The sequence below is a fragment of the Condylostylus longicornis genome, unplaced genomic scaffold (assembly GCF_029603195.1).
Source record: "Condylostylus longicornis isolate FDR11 unplaced genomic scaffold, ASM2960319v2 ptg000004l, whole genome shotgun sequence".
NCBI classification, from domain to species: Eukaryota; Metazoa; Arthropoda; class Insecta; order Diptera; family Dolichopodidae; genus Condylostylus; species Condylostylus longicornis.
Genome location: NW_026577973.1, coordinates 3,304,311 through 3,327,276, shown reverse-complemented (window position 1 = coordinate 3,327,276; position 22,966 = coordinate 3,304,311). Strand labels below are relative to the sequence as shown.

Sequence of the window (22,966 nt, the reverse complement as noted above, 5' to 3'; positions counted from 1 at the left end):
CATAGATACATAATGTATTTCATTCTAAAAGAAAAATATATTATGTATTTTGATTTTCGCCGACTTGAACATCATGGCATAATCTGGTTATACTAATTTTAAAGAAGGGTGTACGTAGTACGTACATATATGACATACAATGTTATGATAAATTCGTGTGCACTAATAGTATAACATAAAATATTCACAAGTTATTTATGCGCTTATAATAACAAAGCTATAGATGCATACATACATTTCATAGGCGATAATAAAGAAATATATATATTATAAACACGTTGTACATGTGTATGTTAAAAAGAAAAACTGGAAACACAAATATTTTCTTATAGAACTTTTAATGTGTGTGTTCCTATATATATAGAATATATAAAAAAAAGAAAAACAAGAGGCATTTTTATATATTCTCTCTGTTTTTTTACTTTGTTTTCTTCTCCCCAGCTCTCGTTATCCAAAAACATTATTAGAACTAAAGAATAGTCTTGTCGTTTTTTCGTTAGTGTAAGCTACGTAGTAAGTTTTAATATTGCTTTTAGGTAAAAATCTATCAAAAAAATTTAATAGTTTATTATCACAATAAAGGAAATGTCATGAGATGTGTAACTAATCGTCAAGCAAGTGACATTTCCTAATTTAGTCTTAGCATGACAAACACTTTAAGTAAATTTTTTGAAGCAAAATAAAAGAAACAGATAAATTAAATATGTATCTAAGAACAGTATTTAACGTTAAATAAGGTTAAATGCCTAGTGCATATATACGAGAAAATGGTAGCGAAATACACATACTCGTAAGTTGAAAGTTAAAACGAATTTTTTGCTAATGTCAAAATAATAAAACCTAAAAACTTCAAAAATATGACGTCAATATATTAAAATTTTATTTTAGCACATGACATACAAATAAAGGAAACATGATGTAAGATAGTTCGGTTGAGTATAAAAAATGGAGTAAAAATACTATTTTAGGAGGAAAACGACAAGGCAAAAGAATAACATTTGTTTTGTGTGCGCAAGTAAAAATTAAAGAAAAAAATTTTATTAATTTTGGTTGCGTTGTTAAAAAATTATTTCAAGTTCAAGGTAAAGAAATACGTGTTTAGAGAAAACTGGCTGACTGGTTTTTAGTATTTTTTATTTTTATTATTTTTGTTTTTAGTTTTTTTCCTGTTTTCTTATTCTGGTAAAACTCTGCAGTCTGCTGATCAGCTATATTTTGTTTTAAGTTTTCTTTCTTGTTTTTTTTTTTTTTTGTGTCTGTAAATGTACTTTCTTTTTTTTATTAAATTTTTACTTTGTATTCTTTTTTGAACACATTAATTTTAACCCGTGACATATAGAGAACGAAAAATACAGCGAGCCTATAAATTTAATATAAAAACAAGTAATATATAAATATTATAAGTATAATTTTATTTTTATATACATACATGCATACTTATGGAAATGTAGATTCATAATGCTTTTATAAAAAAAGAAACTAATCGAAACCATTATAACAATTTTAAAAACTGATCTAGATTAAAAGATAGAGATAGTGTACATAAAATTTATTTCAAGAAAAATTTGGTTAAATAGCGTAATTTTTAATATATATACAAGTGCGTAATTCATTATGCTCTTGCGAATTTAAGTTTGGATGATGTAAGCATATGTATACACAATAGTGTCAAAGTTTAAAAAAATTTTGAAAAAAGTTATCAAAATAACTTAATTTGGTAACTCTTTGAGAAATGCTAAGAAAGTATTCGTTCGAGGGTCGATAATTCTTTTACAATTCATAGCTTTATTGATCCAAAGTAATTTAAAAAAATACTGAAGGAACCGTATTATTTTTTATATGCATACATACATATTCAAACAATTCCAATTTGAAGTAAATCTATTCGATACAATCTTAATTTTTCGCTAATATTGATAAACTGGGAAAAATTAATTACGTTAGGACACACAAGTATATTAAAATGTAAGAAACAACCTACAGAATTAATCTCCTCATAGTAATATTCTAAACCATAATTTCTGTATAAACTAAATTTTCAAAATATTTAATCATACTGAATTGTATTGTCAATATTACATTTAAAAACTATAAAATTTTCAAATTTAAAAATCATGAATGTATCTTTTTTATAAAGGAATTTTCTTGGTTGCAGAAACTGTTCTAGTTAATGAAATAAAACTCCATATGAATATAAAATCTCATATGAAAGGATGAAACCAATACGAAAGGGTTAAAAAATAATAAAATTTTGCTTTCTTTTAATATTTAAAAACATTTTGTTTTCTTTTAGGAATCAAATAATTAAATCGAAGCACATGATTTAAAACCAATTTAAATTCTCCAAAAATTTTATTTATGTATGTAAAAAAGTTAAATTTAACTGGAATTTGACTGGGCTCCGGCACATCACTCATCTAGACGCAACATAAACGGTAAATTTTTGCTTAATTGATATATTTTGATCGAATTTCTCCGCATATAAATGAGAACCTTCTAACCATATGCACTTGAGAAATGTGTACATACATTGTGTAAGTAGAATGGTCCTAACATTAAATAGATGATCGCTTTATGTACATAATATTATAATATATGAAAAGTAATGCAAAGCTTTCTATTCGATTCACTTTTGAATCGAATGCAAGCATGGAACTAAAATGATAAAAATTTTACTTTATCTTTCAATATATTTTATATTTATGCATTTTATAATAAATTTTATGTTATATTTTTGACGGATTATTTTAATATTTTATATATTTCAGTGGAATTCGCCAAAATTTGACATCCAAAGATCTCAATATAATTACAATATAAAAAATTTTATTTTTTAATTTTGCTACATACATAAATTATGTACATATGTATGTACGCCTTTGAATATTTTAAAGTACTTATAGTGCTTTTTTCATTTCATATTTTTCATAGGAAAAAATTAAGTCTCACCGGATTTCGAGACTATAATAATTTTAATAAATTCGGTGTAAATGTTTTCAATTTCGGTTTCGCCAAATTCCTACGGAAAATATATTTTGTATTTCAGTTACTTGAATAACTGTCTTATATCATAATTATGTATCATATTTAATTACTGTAATAACTAAAATAAAATATTATTTTTTATATATTATCTATGTACCATTTTCTAGTTTTACATTATATAAACTAGAAAATTGTACATATATAAACATACATATGTATTTTTTTTAATGATTGATGACTAAAAGTTTTAATTTAATTAAATATAGTCATAATACATATTATGTATGTATATGCACATATTGTACATGTATACGTACATATGTACTATCTTATACTTAAAACTTATTTTCAATTAATTATTTTCCAATTTAGAATGGTTTTCAATTAATTATAATTTAATCATACATACTCGTATATATACATGGTTTTACAAGTATTTATGAGCTTAAATGTTAGTGCTTGTACATATGTGTACATAGGTGTATATATAACATAATAATCAAGCTGATTAATTTATGATTCTTAATAATTTATCAAAAATAATTTTACTTAATTTGATTTTCAAGTACATTATTAAATAAATTTCTAAGTATTATATTATCATTATTAAATATTTTGAAAACGAATCCTATAAAAATGTTTTTTGGGAGGCATGCAGTGCACATATGTTCATAGATCAAGTTTTGGAATATATTAGGACTGAGGAACTGCACTTTTTAACGGGTCTGTTTTACATTTTTGACCATTTTGAAGAAAATATTCAACCGATTTACTTGAAATTTCGTATATAAGCTGCGGTCGACCGTTCGCAAAACCTGCTAGCTTTTGGAAAAAAATCATATACATTTTTGCGTATATAAAGAGAAATAACCAACCGATTTCATTGAAATTAATTTAATATTTAAATTCTTCATATTAAAACAATGAACATATAAATTTTTTGGAAATATCAGGGCTCGAAAACTGTTCTACGGGCCGATTTTACATTTTTCACCATATCTACAGAACGAATTGATGGAATTTCTTGAAATTTGATATTTGAGTTATGGTTGTTACCGAAACCAACTGGCGAGAATTTTAGGGAATTCGGGTAGCACAATTCGGATTGCTCGCTACGTTGTTTTGTCTATTACAATAAAGAAAAACAACTTATGTATATGTCGATTTATGGAATTGGCCAAATTATTTCTTTATTATGTAATTATGGCTGTAATTATTAAAAAGTTTTTAAGTTTTAAAAGAGTGACAAGAATGCTATTAATTGCATATTCTTATTTTTTTTATTGTAAAATATTTTGATTACAAATTACTTAAGTATTTAATATGGATACGATTTATAAATTATTTTCAAAGAAAATTTTCATAATAAAATTATTAATGTGCAGGAAATTTTTCAAAAATATGAAGTCTATTTCCGTTTAAGATTTTACATTTACATTACAAAATCATAATAATTTATGGAATTGTTTATTTGAAAGTATAAGTTCGTTAAGTAAACTCAATTTTAAAGTCAACATCTAAAATTTTAATGTATTTTCGAAAATTCATTTCCAATTTAAATTTAAGATATAGTAAAATATTTATGTACATATCTGTTTTTGGAAGACTTAATCATTATTAAAAATTTTGTTTTAAATTTAATTTTGCAATGTTTAAAATTAAATAAAATTTGAGTAAAATTTGAGTAATTTGATTTTTTGACTAAAAATTACTATAAAGCATCCTGTGCAACTATTATAAGTAACAAAAAACTGATTTCAAAATATTTATACGGATCTATGTATATAAAAATAAATTCTTATATAATATTGTAATATGAAATAATCACGAAAGTTGAATTTGAAATTGAAAAGTATACAGCGATTTCTAAATGAAATTTAGTTTTTCACATTGTTTAATATTACGTATGCATGTACATATATAATGTGTATATACTTTTTTACATAGTAAATAATTTTAAATCGCAAAAAATTAGAACGTACTAAAATTATCATAGAATTTTTTTTTCTTTCTTTTGTTTTTTTAAAATTTCTATTAAAAATTATAGTCTCACTTCATAATTAGCACATCACGTTCGTAAACATATGACTTTAAATATATAGATTTGAAATGAAAGGTAAGGTGATGATTACGACAAGTACAAGTACATGATTGTATATGTACACATTATGTATTGAACCTATATCACGGAAATTCTTTAATACTATTATTATGGTTATTATTTAATAATATTGTTCTTAATTTTATAAATGTATTTGTATAATAGCAATAGAAATTATTGTAGAATATTGTATAAAATATAAAAGCGCGTTCTATCTATTTAGATACAATAAACACGCACATATTTAATATTATCTTGTGTGTATGTATATGAAACCTTATTATTTTGTGTTGTTAATTAATTTGTTTTATATCATTATTAATTAGCATATCGCGATAAAGAAATTTTTTGTGCAAAAAAAAAAATTAAGTAAAAACAAAAAAAAAAAACAAACCTATATTTTTATAAAAATGTGAGTAAGTTGGGTTTTTTTTTCTGAGTATATTTTATTTTTGTGTGAAATATATAATTAAAAAAATACATACATAAGTAACAAGAATAAAAATATAAAAATATTTTTATATGATTACATAATTTTAAAGTAATTCTTAGTAAAGTATTTCATATTTATTATTAATTAAAGGGAATTCAAGTACGAGTTTAATGTGCGTATGTATTCAGTATGAAAGGTTTTCCAATATTCATTTTAGAAAAAAAATCAAACAAAAAATTTGGGAATTTGAGATTTGGATTTTAATAAATTTAATAGCTGCTTGCAAAAATTCTTCATAAAATTTTTAATGAAATATGGTTCCATTTTTCAATAAAAATGATTATGGGATCCTCAAAAAGGAATATTGATTTTTATAACACTTTCATCTTAACAATTTTATAAACATTGCATTGGGATCAGTTTGGAGAAATGAAGAAGAAAATTCAAAAGCTTTTGTTTTCGATATACAAGTGCAATTAGAGTGAACGGATTAGATCTAAAATTTAGGTATAAAAATTAATTAGGATTAAATTTAAAATTTTCTGATATTTTAAGAATTTTTTTTGGTAATGTTCTCACATAAAATATTGTTTATGGATTTGGTTTCATTTGAAGAAACTTTGATGAAAGTTGGTGAGGAAAATGTGTATGAATTTTGTTTCATGAAAAAAATATAGAAGGCCATTCAATTTTAATCAAACAAAATTCATGAACAATGTTTGACGAGTAAACCTTTACTATTACTCTAGTGAAACATTCCGCAAAAATAATCCCCATTTGTGTTCATCTTTACTACATTATATACGACTTAAATAAAATAAATTAAATCAAACTTAATTAGATTTCTAAATTTATATTAGGAATAAATTATTTTTGACAATCTTCTCACACTCATAACTTTATTGTAACTATATTGTTTCTTCTCATACAGTTACATAACATTGTTGTAATTAAATATTTGGTATGAAAATATTCCTAATTTTTTTCGAATTACATACAGAACACAATGGCAGAAAAAAATAATCAATATTATAAACTACAAACAATATTACAATGTGAAGGATATGATACAAAATTTTCGCACTGCAGTAAAGAGTAAATAAATTTTATAAATGTATAAGTAAGTATACATATGAAACTCTTTTCCAATAAGGACTACAAAACGTATTCATGAATATTTTATACAATCAACAATTTTTTTTCTAAATTACTTTTAAAAAATTCATTACTATAGGAAATAAGAACAAAAGTTACAAAATTATTTCAGTATTTAAAAATAAAGAACACAAAAAAATTAAAATAAAAAATTCAAAATGAAATTTCCATTAATATTTTTGGATTTGTGTTTGTGTGTGTGTTGGGTTAGAATGTACGTCAGAATTCTTTTTCATTTATATGAAAATAAAATAAAATAAAATTAAATTTAATATTACTTACATGTACTTTGTACATATTTATGAACATGCATAAGAATACTATAAATGTTCTCATTCTTGCAACAAAAATTACATTTTTATAATGTGATACTTTATGTACGTACATGCATTATATAGACACAACTACGTACACAGTTTTTTTTATTATATGCACAAAAAAAAAAAGAAAATAAAATTAAAAAAAAATATAGAAAAATCTCAGCAAAAAAAAATAAATAAATTTTCAAGGTTAGCTATTAAAGAAGAGAAAAAAGTGTAACAAAAATCAAAAACAATAAAAAAGTATAAGAACAACTCAACTAACAACAACTTGCAACACAACCTATAATAAACCACATTTTTCTTTTTACACAATTTTTCCCATTTTACATAAACCTACTTTATTTACTTTATAAAAATAATAACAAATTATACATATGTATATACTTGCACACATACATACATCAAGGATGTACATATTTTATTGAATTTTATGATATAAATTTTGATTTAGAGTACAGTGCACGCAGCCTTTACTTACGATATTCTATAGAAAAAATATAAAATAAAGGATATCACAAATACTATTGTAAGTAGTATAAAAAAATTTTTGATATAGAATTTGTATTAGTATATATAGTTAATAAACAAAAAAAAGATTTTTTTTCGTAATATAAAATTCTAGATATAGGAGTGTGGTGCAGGAATATCATTTTATAATTCTAAGGGTGAATTTTTGTTTTTTTGATTTATCACAGAAAAACCATAAATATGGATAGTACGTTTTTAATATTTGTAATCTTATTTTTATATAATAAAACAAAAATATATATAATACATAGATATGTGTGGACGTAGCTATAATATTAATGTCAAATACGATAAAATATATGTAAACATTTATTAACGAAATAATGATTATTAAATTTAGTTTAAATTTTTGAATTTCTATAAGAAATATATAATCATCATTCAAATATGCATACATAATTATGTATAATTAACGTAAATATATATGTTGAAACAAAAAATTGCAGCTTAGAATTAGAAATTTACTACTATTAAAAGGAAACGGCAACCTGTGCGAACGTATGTTCGAAGGGTATACTAAATTTGCAGTACCGTTTGTAAAGCTAAGAAATAATGGTTTAAGATATAAACTCAAGTATATGTTTTTGATCAGCGCCGAATTCTGAATCGATGTAACTATATGTGTGCGTCTGTCCGTTCGTCCGTCTGTCCCAACAATAGATCAAAAAATAATTGATATTAGTAGGACTAATGTGTTTGATAAAAGTAATTGAAATTGCTTGGCGCCTTCTGCTACCTGCCATACACCTTGAAAGGTGTAAATACTGTTCAACCTATAGTACTGAAATTTTTCAAAAACAAATATGGAAAAGGAATTTGGTGATGTGGCCATTGTTTTTACTAAAACTTTTTTAGATTGTATGGGCATTCGACAGAAAAAACAAGAGGTTGTATGAAACTGAAATAGGTTTATATTATTTCTGCATGACAATTGTGAGTTGGTGAAATATAAAAGTCATTTGTAATTTGAAGATATTCATTTTTCGGACAATACGTTACATGAAATCGATAGTTAAAAATTCTTTCAAAAAAATTATAAGAGTCCCCAAAACCTTTTCTGTGTTTCTAAATTAGTTTTCATTGTGTTAAATTTGGTAATTCCGCATATTTAATAATCTTCCGCATCTTATCTTAGGAAAAAAATTCAAAATTGTAAAATATAATATTCTCATCTACAGAACATTTTAAAAATAATGGATTCTTTTCTAATAATAAACCCTTAGTGTACAGCTACATATAAAATTTCCCAACCCAAAAATTGTTAAACCCAAATCGCAAATAAATTTTTAAATTTAAAATACATATGTAGATACTTTTCTATTTATAAATGCATCTATATTTTGTGCTAATATACATATGTATACATATTACATAACTAAATGCATGTAGCTACAATTAACATGTGAAGAAAAGAAATGCGTGGGTTTTATTTTGATTTTTTATATTTTAATGGAAAAATTGAAAATGAAATTTTCTATGAAATTCTAAAAATAGATTGAAAAAATATATTCTGGATTACTTTGATTGAAAAATACATAATATTCAGGACGATCCAGAGCTGGTATAAAAACTCTTGGGAGGTGATTTATTAAAGTTTTTTAAGGACAAAAATTGTTTGTTTGGGGCTTTCAAGAAAATCAGATTAAAAAATTATGTTTGACAAATATCTTTAATAGATTCGAAGTTGTTGGGGTTAGAGCAATGTTCGCATTGTTCGCAAATTTCTTTCCCTAATAAATGTCAGTAGTTGATATCAGACTTACAATTTCCGAATAATAGCTGCTTGAGCATGGAATTTTAGAGAAAGACAACTAAAAGTTTGCGTTTTTAAACAAATTAATATTTGCTAGGAATTTAAAAAAACGGGATAGAAACCGGATAGAATTTATTTTTTACATGATATGACGAACAATTTGATTTCGTGATTGATGATTTTTAATGGTATTGCCTTAATGATACCTTACATTTCCGGTTTTATTAATTTAATTTACAGAATTTTTCAATTTAATATACATATACACTAGCAAATATTTTCGATTTTAAAAGAAATTCTAAGTAAGTTTTAAAAGTTGAACATGCGATCGAATTATGAACTAGAATAATAAATATCGTTGTATTTTGTTGTCTATATTTCAACAATAGTTCAATCAATGCTTCTAATGCCTTGTTCAGAAGAAAATTGTATAATATCGGTTTCTTTGAAAAGACCTGAAAAATAACTGGTTATAATGAAGCCTTAAATATTTTTTATTTAATTAGGAGAGTTAATTTTAAAGTAAAGTAAAATTTCTCATTATAAAAATAAATTTTCTTTTAATTATTTAGATCTATTGCTAAGGTTTTGAATTAAGTTACGTTATAAACGTATACGGACGAATATTCGAAGGATATTATAAATACGCCAATCCGCTTGCTAACGAAAAGAAGTAAATGTTTGAGATGTAGATATATATATGTATATTTTGATCAACATCATTCTGTGTAGATTTAGTCATGTTTGTTCGGCAGTTCATTCGTTCGTCTTTGAGTATATAGTTTACTCGTGTCTGAGACTATAATTCATAAAGCATTAAAACTTGCTATAGTTCCTACATAACTCCAAAAATAATTTGATAATTTCTTCGTAACTAGAAGTGTTCAATTATAGTAACAACAAGTTTGATGACAGTTCTACCATTTTAATAACATTTGTTCTGTTTGTAAAACCTCATACAAAAGTGCTATGAAATCTTTTTTTCAGATGTCGTACAACTCTTGTAAAGCTTTCGTACGGATATCATAGAATTGACATGCTCAACTCTGTGTTTTATCATTTTACCTTTAAAACATTAAAAATAAAAATAAAAATAAACATAAACATTATTAAAATTTTAATAATGCATTTATATTATACATTTATTTAATTGAAACATGTATGTACACCATTTTTCACACATTAAATGGAAACGGAAAATTCAATATATTTCTTTGTATGTATAAATTTAACTTTTTATATACAGAAATAAGACGGCACACAGGTAAGTATAAATTGTTCAAGATATAAAAAAATAAGTATTGATCCGACCAATTATTTGCGGATTTATTATTTATTTGAAGGAATCAAGCTATAAGTACATGTTTTTTTTTTTAATTTTATATAAAATCTTTTTTAAATCTAACATTACACGAAAATAAAAAAAATCTATAATTAGAATTTATTGCAGGTATGAAGGCGGCAGATGTGGAAAAATCTTCTTTTTCATACAGACAAATTATTGTTAAAATTGATTGCAGTAAAGTAGATTAGACGAATCAATGGTTTTTGTAATCAAACAATGAGTTTTATTTTAATTATTTATTGATAATTTACATTAAAAATAAAGATTTCGTGTGAGCTCTTGTGTTGATACTTAAAATACTGTCAAAATTTTAAATAAGAACAAAACATTTTCAATAAAAAATAAAATTTGTAGTCAATTAAGCATAAATCCTTTATAAATACAAATTAATTGTCTTTAAAGACTAGAAAAATTAACAAGAATTTTGCCACAAAAAAAAAATAAAATTTTTGCCTGCCCAAAGACATTTTTGTTATTCTGACGTAAGATCTGCCATTATACGTCAACAAACTCAAGCAAAATTATTTAATTAAAAATTAATTTTAATTTATATTTGAGATTATGTACATGCTCACGTTATGAGTATTCTTTATGTAAAATATAAACACAAGTTAGACACTTAATTAAAAAGACAATTGCTGTATTGCTGATCGAAATAGTTCAAAGGATAGCCGGGATATAACATGGCAATGAAAATCGTCATCTTCTTTAAAATAACGTTATATAAAGTTTAAGTCTAGAAAATCGTTATATATAAAAGTTTATTACTTGGGATTGGATTCCCTTGAAGGGAAAACGGCAGTAATTACTTAGAAGATCTTAATCAACCATTGACTTTATTTTTGTCTTTGATCTGTTAGATAGAACAGAGGCGTAATTAAATAAAAAAAAATTTCAAGTAACTTTTTTTTTCTTTTATTGCATTGTAAAACTTTTAAAATTAAATAAAATTATTCGATTAATTACAAAACAAAAAAAAATGTAACAACCATTTTTCTTTTCTTTCTAATTTTTCATGTTTCTTAAAAAAAAAGAAACAAACAAAAATTAATTTTTACTAAAAAAAATATTCTTGGAATCGAAACAATTAAAAATTAAAAAAAAAAAACGGAGTTATCACAATAACTCTTTCTAAATAAAATTATATAAACGCAGAAGGAGATGTTCCTTATGTATGTAGTGGTACAAAAAAGGAAGAAAGGATACAAAATAATTTTTTTTAACTACGCACTTTATTTTACCCATCATTTCATAATTTTTGTAAGAATTTTCCGTTTTCTTTTTTCACTTATTTTTTTTAATAAGGAGTTAAATACTAAACCTTTCATAATTTTCCATACAATGTTCAGTGTTCCTTTGAATTTAAAAATAAATTCTTATTTAAAATGAAAAAAAAGGCGAAGAACTCATGAGTTTTGATCAATCTGATATTCTGTAGCCTTCAGTAATTCAGTTGTATTTTACAAACAATTGTGTACATACCATGATTTGTTTGTATGTTATAAATTCTAGATAAATTAATATTACATGTTTTTTGGGAAATTTATATAGGCTATGTGTGTTTATATGCATACCTATGTACGTTCGATTTTCATTAATTTTAATTCCACCTACAACGGCAGGAAAATTAGAAAAAAAATTGTTTTTTTTTTAATTTGATGCGTATAATGTGTATATAAACTGATAATTTGGTAAAAAATATACTTATTTAAAGTGTGGCCATGTGTTGTAATTATTCGCTTATGATCTACATAATTATTATTATTCTTAAACTATTAAAAAAATTTTTACGGAATACAATAAACAACATCAAACGCTTTCAACCAATAAAGAAAAAAATTACTTTTGACAAAGTGCGTAAGTTCACAAAAAGAAACGTTTGTTAATCGAATCAACAATCAAAAACAACCTCTTTATTTAAAATTTTTTTGTGTAAATTGATAGCTAGCTAATTTATCAAAATTAAATTATGCAATATTTTATTACATACTTTTAGTCGTCAGTTGAATCCGACGGCTAATTAGGTGAGTGATTTACATTTAAGATGTTAACTGTTACCTTTTTACTTATAAAGAAATTTGCAGAAGCTCATTTGGAAATGTAGAATAGTGATAATTAAAATTTGGTTAGTTTGAAAGGCAACAATCTGAAGGAGAACGAAGAGAGATTGAAAAATTTTATAAAAAAAAAATCGGCCAAAATTTTTTACTATCCATAAAGTATTAAGATTTTATGCTGCTACAATTTATGGTCTAGGTGAAAAATTATATGCAAAATTCGGGAAATACGGGCTTCAAATAACGGTTAATTTCAACAGCCATTTTTTCATTTTTGGTTTACATATAGAATTTCAGTAACTAGAGCTATTTTTCTATATTTGAAGAATTTAAAAATTATTTGTTGTAAATTGTCTTTTCTTTATTACGAAAAAAATCTGATGTGGTCAGCACATAACCGACCGCATTGTGTATAATCTATTTAAGTGAAAGTGTTACAGAATATTATAAAAATGTCTGTTAAATACTTCTTTCCAATTTTTAGGACATTAGTAAGCTTATAGTATACATACTTAGAAAAATGTAAATTTGGCTCTTAGTAGAGTTTCGCTTTGTGCTACCCGAATTCCCTGAAATGCTCGCCAGTTAGTTTCGGTAACAACCAGAACTCAAATATCAAATTTCAAGAAATTTCATCAATTTGTTCTGTGGATATGGTGAAAAATGTAAAATCGGCCCGCAAATCAGTTCTCGAGCCCTGATCTTTCCAAAAAAGTTATATGTTCATTGCTTTAATATGAGGAATTCATATATTAAATTTCAATGAAATCGGTTGATTATTTCTTTTATATACACAAAAGTGTATGTTTCGCCCGTAGTAAACGTCTAGTTGCCGATGCCTGATCTTTCAAAAAATTTACATGTTCATTGTTTTAATACGGGGAATTCATATATTAAATTTCAATGAAATCGGTTGATTATTGCTCTTTATATACACAAAAATGTATATTTGGCCCGTAGTAAACGCCCAGTTGCTGATGCCTGATTTCTTCCAAAAGTTAGGAATTTTTGCGTATGATCGAACAAAGCTTATATATGAAATTTCAAGTAATTCGGTTGAATACTTTCTTCAAAATGGTGAAAAATAAACGTCTAGTTGCCGATGCCTGATTTCTTCCAAAACATACGAATTTTTGCGGACGGTCGAGCTGAGCTTATATATAAAATTTCAAGTAAATCGGTTGAATATTTTCTTCAAAATGTTCAAAAATGTAAAACAGGCCCGCTAAAAAGTGCAGTTCCCGAGGCCTGATATATACCAAAAGTTGATCGATCCGTGCCATGGTGGAAACAAACTTACATATAAAATTTCATCAAAATCGGTTCAGCCGAACTTGAGATACACGCTTGCACACACAGACCGTCAGACCGACAGACCGACAGACCGACAGACCGACAGACCGACAGGTTGCTAAAAATAGTTTATTTACACTTCCCTACTATGGAGAAGTACGTTCCCACCGAAAACTCGATATGCAAAATTTGTTGCCATCACATAACCTACCTATTGTTTACACAATACGGTCGGTAAAAAATGAATAATATGTTGTACATACATATATAGTTCAGAAAAATAATAAAAAATTAATGTCTCATTCTTAAGGTAGTAAGAATAGAATCATTTTAAGGAACATATTTTTAAACAACTTTTACTTTTTTTACATGATAACATTTATTTGCTTTTACGAGTACTTATTTGATGTTATATGGAAAAATTCGCAGTTCAAATTCTAATAAGTTGTATACATGTATATGTACATATGTATACGAGTGCCTAATTAGTATGTTCATATACTACAAGTAATGTGTATATGTAAAATATAAGTTCTACAAAGAAACAGGTACCTTCACGTTTCTACATATACATTCTTACATACATACGTACATATAATCTATATGATATGTAAACTGATATATATGTATATCAGATTAAATCAAACAAAGAAAAAAAATTTGGCTGTTTTGCGAACAAAAAAAAAAATAAATGTTATCAAATATAGACACGAGACACAAAAACAATGGAAAAAAAAAGATAACAAATATTTTATATAACTTTAAGATAAATATGTGAATATAGGTACATATTCATATTATATTTTTACATACTTATATGAATTTTTTTCAGAATCGCAATAGATAGTAAATCTTCCCTAATTTTTTATTCTTTTTAAAAACTGTATTTACGCATTATTAAATTGCGTAAAAAAATACACACCATTATGTAGATACTTATATACATATTAAATATGTCAATAAAATATATATGTACATATAGATATACATCTCATATACAAAGTTTTATTTTGAATGTATTGACTATCAGATGTTAAAAAGCGAGTATTAACGCACAAAATAAATAATTATTGTGTGCGTAAATATTGTACAATATTATTATGTAAGTATATATTTATTTTTTTTAACAGAGTAACGCCATCTATGAATAGTAATTTTTAAAAAATTGAAAAAAAAAAAAAACATTTTTTGGTAATATACATGTATGTTTCGTATACCATGTACATACACACATATTATGTGTACCGTAAATATGATATAGAAAAGATAATGGAGTTTAAACAAAACTTTAGATCCTATATAAATTTTAACTAATACAAGGATATTTTCTAAAGTAAAATAAGCCGAAAAACAGAAAAGAGAGAGAAAACAAAAAAAACTTAATCTTAACGTAATATACTTATGTATATTCGAGTAATAAAGTCACCAGTATAGTTGAAAAATAAAAGTGAGAGTCGTCATTTTTATATGTAGATACATTTAAATTTTTGTTTTTTTTAGAAATCTAAGGGTTAGTACAGATAGGAAATGGTATATATACAAGAGAAAAATATGAATATAGTGAAAATCCTGGGCTGCTAGCAAAGATGCCAAGAAGGGTTTGAAAAAATATATGTACATGATGATTCCGCAACACAAATATTCTAAAATATCCGACTTGTGAAAAAAGTTTTATATTTTATACTCCACTGTTATCTTGTTATCTTAAAGATGAATTTATTATTAAAAACGAGACATGTGTACGGCGAGTTAAAATTGGTGCTATTACTTACATGTATACGTACCTGACACACTGTGCTACATTTGATTGATAACATGAATTTATTTTTTACATATAAGTAAAAAAAATACATAGTACATAAAAAAATAATTTTGTTAGTAAAACTCAAAAAACAGTTTGTTTCAGAGCAAACTAAAATAAATAAATTTGAAGTAGCTAATTTGAAGAGATCATCATTGATAATTTTAGCTTTCACGATACTTTAGGGAATTAAAAAATTTTAATATTTTATATTTTCAATGTTTTTAAAGTTTTCGGGCAACTGTTAAAATTGTGAGAATGTGTACATAATTTGTATGTATTTATTAAAAGGTTTACAATATACTATAGAGTTTCCTTAGTTCATTCATTCCATTCCTTAGTTTTGACTTTATAATATTCATTATGCTAAAAAGTTGCATTTTATATTCATATAAGAGATACATACATGTGGTACATATGTATGTATTTAGGCTAGTTATTTTAGATAAGCGACATATTAGATAAATATAAAAAATTTTCAACTTTACGTATACATATGAATTTGTATAACTACATAAGTTCATATACATAGATATTTAATAACAAAAAAACGTAAATGACTTTTTCCCTTTTTTCTAAATTTTTTTTTTATTATTTAAAGTTCAGATTATTTTGTTTGTAAGAATAAAATGGAAAAGTTTTTTCTTTATCTTTATATTGCAAATTTTTGCCATTTAATGTAAGGTAGATGCATACATACATACATGTATTCATATATATACTAAAATATAGAGTATGTACATGGTGTATATATCTAATGTATTTTAAGGAAACCATATGACGCAAAAACGTGGCCTCACACCAATGTACATATATTTTATTATAAATATGTATGTAGGTATATACTTAATACATATTATGTATGTACTTACATACTGCAAATAATGTACATAAATATATACATACGGTACATAAATCTGTATTATGTACATACTTATAATTTTGTATATAACACCTAAAAATTGTATACAATAGAAAAAATCACTTAAACATCACACTCTATACATACAATAATAATAGTAATTTTTTTTTGTTTTTGTTTTTTCCAACAAAACTTTTTATCTTTTATGTAATGTGCTTTTTAATTTTTTTGCTCTGTTTTTTCTTATTGTTGTTTTGTACGAGTATAAAATTTTAAGAAGACAAAAAATCAAAAAAAAAAACTATAAAAACAAGAAAACAAAAAAATATAGTAAAAAAAAGACAAGGAATGAAAAATTTTAAAGTTTTAAATGGAACTCTGAAATTTAATATTCGTACACTTATACTCGTATAATAGTCAGTTATAGCGCTATTGTATAGATTTACTATCCACGATTACGTAATCTAGAAGGATGTTAAATCCTGTATGTTAAGATACTATTTTAATGTACCTATAACCATAGGCACACATACATACATAACATGTAAAATATGTAAATATATGGGTATTAATTTTTTTGTTTGGACAATATCAAATATAAGAGCGTGCCTACATACTACCGAAAATATTGAAAAAAAATCATGGGTTTTTTGTTTTTAAAGTAAAAAAGTTATTTTATTTTGATTTTTACTATTATTATTATCATTATTTATTTTTTTTTTTTTGCTGTAAAATTATTTAATAAGGAATGACTCAGAACATTAATATAGAAAAGCAAAAATAATAATAATTTTGTTTGTTATACAATTATTTATATTTTGGTTATGTTTGGTTTGTTTTTTATTATTGTTTGAATGTTTTAATAAAATATTTACAAGGTTACAGAGTGTTTAAAAATTACGTAAGAATTTTTATTTATTTCTACATTTTTTCTTGTAAATTTTCGTTATTTTACAAGCATTTTGTTATATTCTATATTAAAAATGTTTTTCGAAATAATTCTTCCAGTAATAATTAAATATTAGTAAATTTAAGCAACATTTTATGTACATATGTTTACATATTAGAAAAAATCTTATTCATTTGAAGAATATGAGAAAATACAGAATAAAGCTGGGAGTTTTTAAGTAAAGAAAAATTTTAAGAAAATTAAATATTTTCAAGTAAATTTAAATATTTTAGTTTACTCTATTCTATAATAATTTTGTAACAATTTTTAGAAAAGATTTTAAATAGCCATTGTTAAAATTATATATTATTGGTACTTAAGTGAATTTCATTTTGTGTGTTGCCATTAATACATAACAAGTTATTGTGTGTCTACAAAATCCATTCATTTATACTCGTATAGAAATTTAATGAAATAAATACAATAAAAGCTTTAAAATTAATTAAATTAATTAAATGTATTGAGAAAAGTTTTATAAGTTTCTTTAAATGTACATTTTTCATACGTATAACTTATGTTTAATTAATAAAAAGAAAATTGTAAGAAGACGGCAACATTGGTTTTTAAATTGTACTTGAAATATTGAAATAATGGAGATAATCGTTTTCAAGTTTTATACTTTTTCATTGTATGAAATATGGACATTTATTTTAGATGACATGTATAAGTTTTTTTGCTGTATAGTTTTTTTTATATTAAATTATTGTTGTGTTGGTTTTTTTTTTTATTATTTTGTATATGGTTTTGTTTATAATTTATTACATTTAAACTTCTTATAAAATTGTTATTTAATGACTTTTAAATAACAATTTTAAATAACAAGAAAAAACCAAACAAGATTTAAACATTTTAAATTGATTAACTTTTAAAGTTGTATAATTATGATGTTGTTTAGTTATTTAATTAAGTACATATGTATTTTATATAATTTTAAATTACAAAATATATTCTTATGGATTGAAATTTTAAATAAAATTATGATTTTTTAATAGTCATACTTCATTATTTATTAAAAATATACCTAAAATAATTTCTAATTAAATAATTCACAAGGTAATATTCAAATAAAATTTTGATTTATAATAAAAAATTAAAAAATGGTGGTGTATTATACTTGTATTATGTAATTTAAACCAGAATAATTCACAACCTTACAAATTTCAACTAATATAAATAATATAATTTTCTAAAATTTGCTATAAGTAAATATTTATAGAACATTAATAGAAGAAGAATATCGAAGAAGATTTTTAAAGCGACAGCTTCTGAGTCATATTGCATTTTTCGATTTTTCTATCCAATGCAGATTAGAGGATCAAGTTCAAGCAATGAAAAAATTCAATCTGGTCTTCTAAGCTTGAAAGGATTGAGAACGATCTTGAGTCTTGAGATTGGTTACTTCGTACTCAAAACAGAAATATTAATATAGCACGTACCGTGGTCAAGATTGACACACACATATTCCAGTATAACCAAATTAAGTAAAAATGTTTCTCAATATGGGGAAACTATTAATTGGAATTTTTCAAAACGAAAAATTTCCTTATTTTTTTAATATTACCATAACATTAAGAGGACTCCTCTAAATGCAATAAGGCCCTTATTGCATTATTCAAAGGTTCAAATGTTTGTATTTAAAAAAAATAAAAATTTAGTTCTAAATTACTAGAATACTAATTAAATACTAATAATTAAATTAGCTTACCTGCTTGTAATAAGATTTCCATGTTTTCCCATATGTTTCAATAATCATAGTGTTTATTTATATTTATTTTATTGTTGTTGTTATGTTCACTATATTTATGTTATTTTAAACATTGCTTGAAAATGTTTTAACTCAATTTCCTCAATATTCTTAGTTAATGTTTTTTTAACAATTTCTATGATTTTTTGTTAGTATTCATTTTCAGTTGATGTTAGTAATATTTCATTCCTTTAATTTCTTCAATAATTGAATTGGCAAAATATTTCAATGTTAAATATGTACATACATATATATAAACCGCACCATCATAATATATTTAACTATAAGTATATAATAAAAATATAATATTTAAAAATGTATAAAAGAAAAAAAAATATTGAACTAAAATAAAACAAAAACATTATTTTTTTTTTGTTTATAAATAAAAATTCATTTCGCATTTCGTTGTCATTTCTAAATTATCTTCAATTTCAATTGAACGTAGTAAAAAGTTATTTTCAAATTTCATAATCAACTAAAAAAATTTTTCATCTATGAATAATAAGTATAAATAAGTGCTCATGTATGTACATAGATATATAGATGTGGCATATTATATATAATATTTAAAATATATAATATAAAAAAATATATATATTATTTATATTATATAAGTAGGTTTATATTATTATGTATACTTATGTATATAAAAAATAATTCATTATATAGGAGAAAATGTTATTTTATTAAAATAAATGAAGAAAAAAATATTCTTATTTATTTTTATTGTTTACATTTAATATAAATTTTTCATTTTTTTGTTTTAAAACTAAAAAGAATTTAAATAATAAATATTTGTTAATTAATAATGACGACAGCAAAATTATGTATTTAAAAATTTAAATTTATATACAATATACAATTTTAATAATAATTGTACTTAGTGACATTTACAAATATTTATATCGCTTTCATAACTACTTGTCAAGAAAAACATTTCTATAAGAAATTTTTATAGGAACATCTTTCCATATAAATACATTTTTATATGACAATTGAGGCTGTTTTGCACAAAATTGAGAACAATTTCCTTTTAACATTGTAATAAAAAATTTAAACAAAACTACACAAATTTTCTTTAATTTTCCTACACAAATATTGAAGTCTAGGTCTTGTATATGTATCTAACTTTATATTGAAGTAATGGAAATAATTCACTTAAATAATTCTTCTATTATTATTTAATTGCCATTTAATTAATTTACTTATTTAAGTCATAACCATTTTCATGGAAGCTGTGCATAAATAATTTTGAAAAAGAATGTCTTAAAAAATTTAACAACAATCAAAATGAATTTAAAATGCGATAAATTGCCTACCTTGTACAGCAAACGAAAAATAATTTTTTTTTGTTCTCTTAAAGAAATTTTCCCGTTTTGAGAGACAAAATCAAAGAACTGATCTGACAACTATAATATCAGTAAATTCTTTTTGAAATCTTTGGATTTTTGATTAATTTTAATTTTTTCATTTGATTGAGTATATTATAAATTAACTTCACTGTAAGTAAATCTTAAGTAAGTTGACCCGTAAGAATTTCGGGCAATATTTTTCTTTTCAATTAATTTTAGTATAAACAAAACTAATATAAAATCTAATTAAATATAATTGTTAATTACAGTATTTCATATAATCATAGTATGAATAATATTTAAAAAAAAAAAAAAATGAAAAACATCAATTTAATATAAGCAGTTTCAAATCAATTAAAAATTAACAGGGTGATCTAAATAATCTTATGAAATAATCAAAAGTTAGAATGAATAAAAAATTTTTATAACAATTAAATATTATTAAGAGTTCAAAGTTAATTTACAAAAATAACTTTTGATTTTCACCTTGCTTTCATTCTTTTTATTTTCTATTAAAAATAATATTTTAAATTTTATTTAAATTAAATAGCATGAAATTTTTTACGGTTATTTAAAAAATCTATTTATAAATTTCTTTATTTGTATTTATTTATTTCTTAATTCTTTGTCAGGAGGTAAATAAATTTGAAGACATTGTATTGAATGTAAAAATAAATATAAATTTTGTTTTATATTTTAAAAAAAATATACGTACACATATACATAAATACTTAATTTTTATAATGTTGCCATTATGACTCCTTTGTATTGTACGAATAATTGTGTATTGAAATACTCGTAATAAAAAAAAGGTTAAAATTTATGTTAAAAATTATGTTGAAAATTATTCATGTTTTAAATAGTTTGGTACTCATATTAAGTATAATATATGTATATTAATGACTACTTTGTACTTATTTTGAAATATAAAATTTTATAAAAATATTTTTAGTGGTAATAAATTCATTTTCTAAAATTAATTTATACAATTACATACATTTAAATTATGGATAAATTTCCATATTGTCGTATAGAATACGAGAGCAATAAAAATATTCTTAAGTTCACCGGTGAACTACTATGCTATGTATGTACAAGCTACTATTTACTACTAAGTATATAAGGAAAAAAATTATTTATCAATATTATTGTTGATCTTAAGAATCTATGTAATTAATAACTAATTTCATTCAATTGTAAAATGTTTTAAATCATTATTGCAAGCCATTAGGGAATTGAACGTTTCTATTAGACTATAATGTCTCGTTTATTGAAAAGAATATAGATAAAGCAATAAATTTTGTATTCTGTATAATTATAAATTGCCATTGAAAATTTCATGTCTTTAAAAAAAATTCAAATTACTTTCTTTTTTTTAAAAAGGAGGAAAAGAAATCTTTAATTAAGGCAAAAATTCAAAATCTACTAACAAAATCGCAAAAATATTGTGGTTGGTTGTTGTTCTACCTTTGTTAAATTTTCACTTTTCAATTGCATTAAAAATACAGATATTTAGTTTTAATTTGTAAAATTTTATAAACTTTTATCTTATAATTAGTATTACACGTGAATATAATAAATGGATGTTTACATAATGCACAGGTGCAGAATTTAATTTTTAAGAAGCTCTAATATCATTTGTAATTTTTTTTTTATTTTCTTTTTTGGTTTAGTTGTTGTTTTCTGCTCTCTATAGAATACAAGTTTTATTTTTTCTAAAACAAAAAAAAAATATATTTTTCCTTTTTTGTACTTATTGTAAATGTTCAGATATTTAAATATTTTTTCATATTTAAATTACATCTTAATAATTACATTGTTTGTATGTATGAAATTCGTGTGTCAGTATTTGTGCATTGCAATTTTTTGTCATTTTTATAATATTTAAGCACCTACCTATACGTGTAAGTAAAATTATATTTAAAGTGAAAAAAAAAATACTTATAAGGTATGTGAGTTGAGAATAATTGAGAAGAGAAAATAATAAATTATTATGGAAATTTTGTACAAAAATCTTCATTGAAAATTATATTACGGCTTTTCTTCTCAAATTGAAATCACTTTCCATATAAAAAAATATATAATATCTGTACCTACAAATATATAAATTGTCGGAGAGAATACAAATTAATTAATTAAAATATTATTACGTAAGACATTTTAATAATTTAATACATAACATATATGGTATAAGTATGTTTATAATATGTAAATGTAAGTGTATATGTGTGCACTTTATTTGTAGCAAAGGAAAATATTCTGTATATCAACTTTTTGCATATAAA

At 23.2% G+C, this 22,966-nt stretch overlaps 1 long non-coding RNA gene across 4 annotated transcripts in view; it reads right to left on the bottom strand.

The window, feature by feature from the left end:
• LOC129612458 (uncharacterized) overlaps positions 1-22,966 on the bottom strand; it is a 64,430-nt gene that overhangs the window by 10,138 nt on the left and 31,326 nt on the right. For all 4 annotated transcript variants that reach the window (XR_008697230.1, XR_008697231.1, XR_008697234.1 and 1 more), the window contains one exon: positions 19,291-19,610. This is a non-coding gene — a long non-coding RNA (uncharacterized LOC129612458). The remainder of the gene's footprint in view (positions 1-19,290; positions 19,611-22,966) is intronic.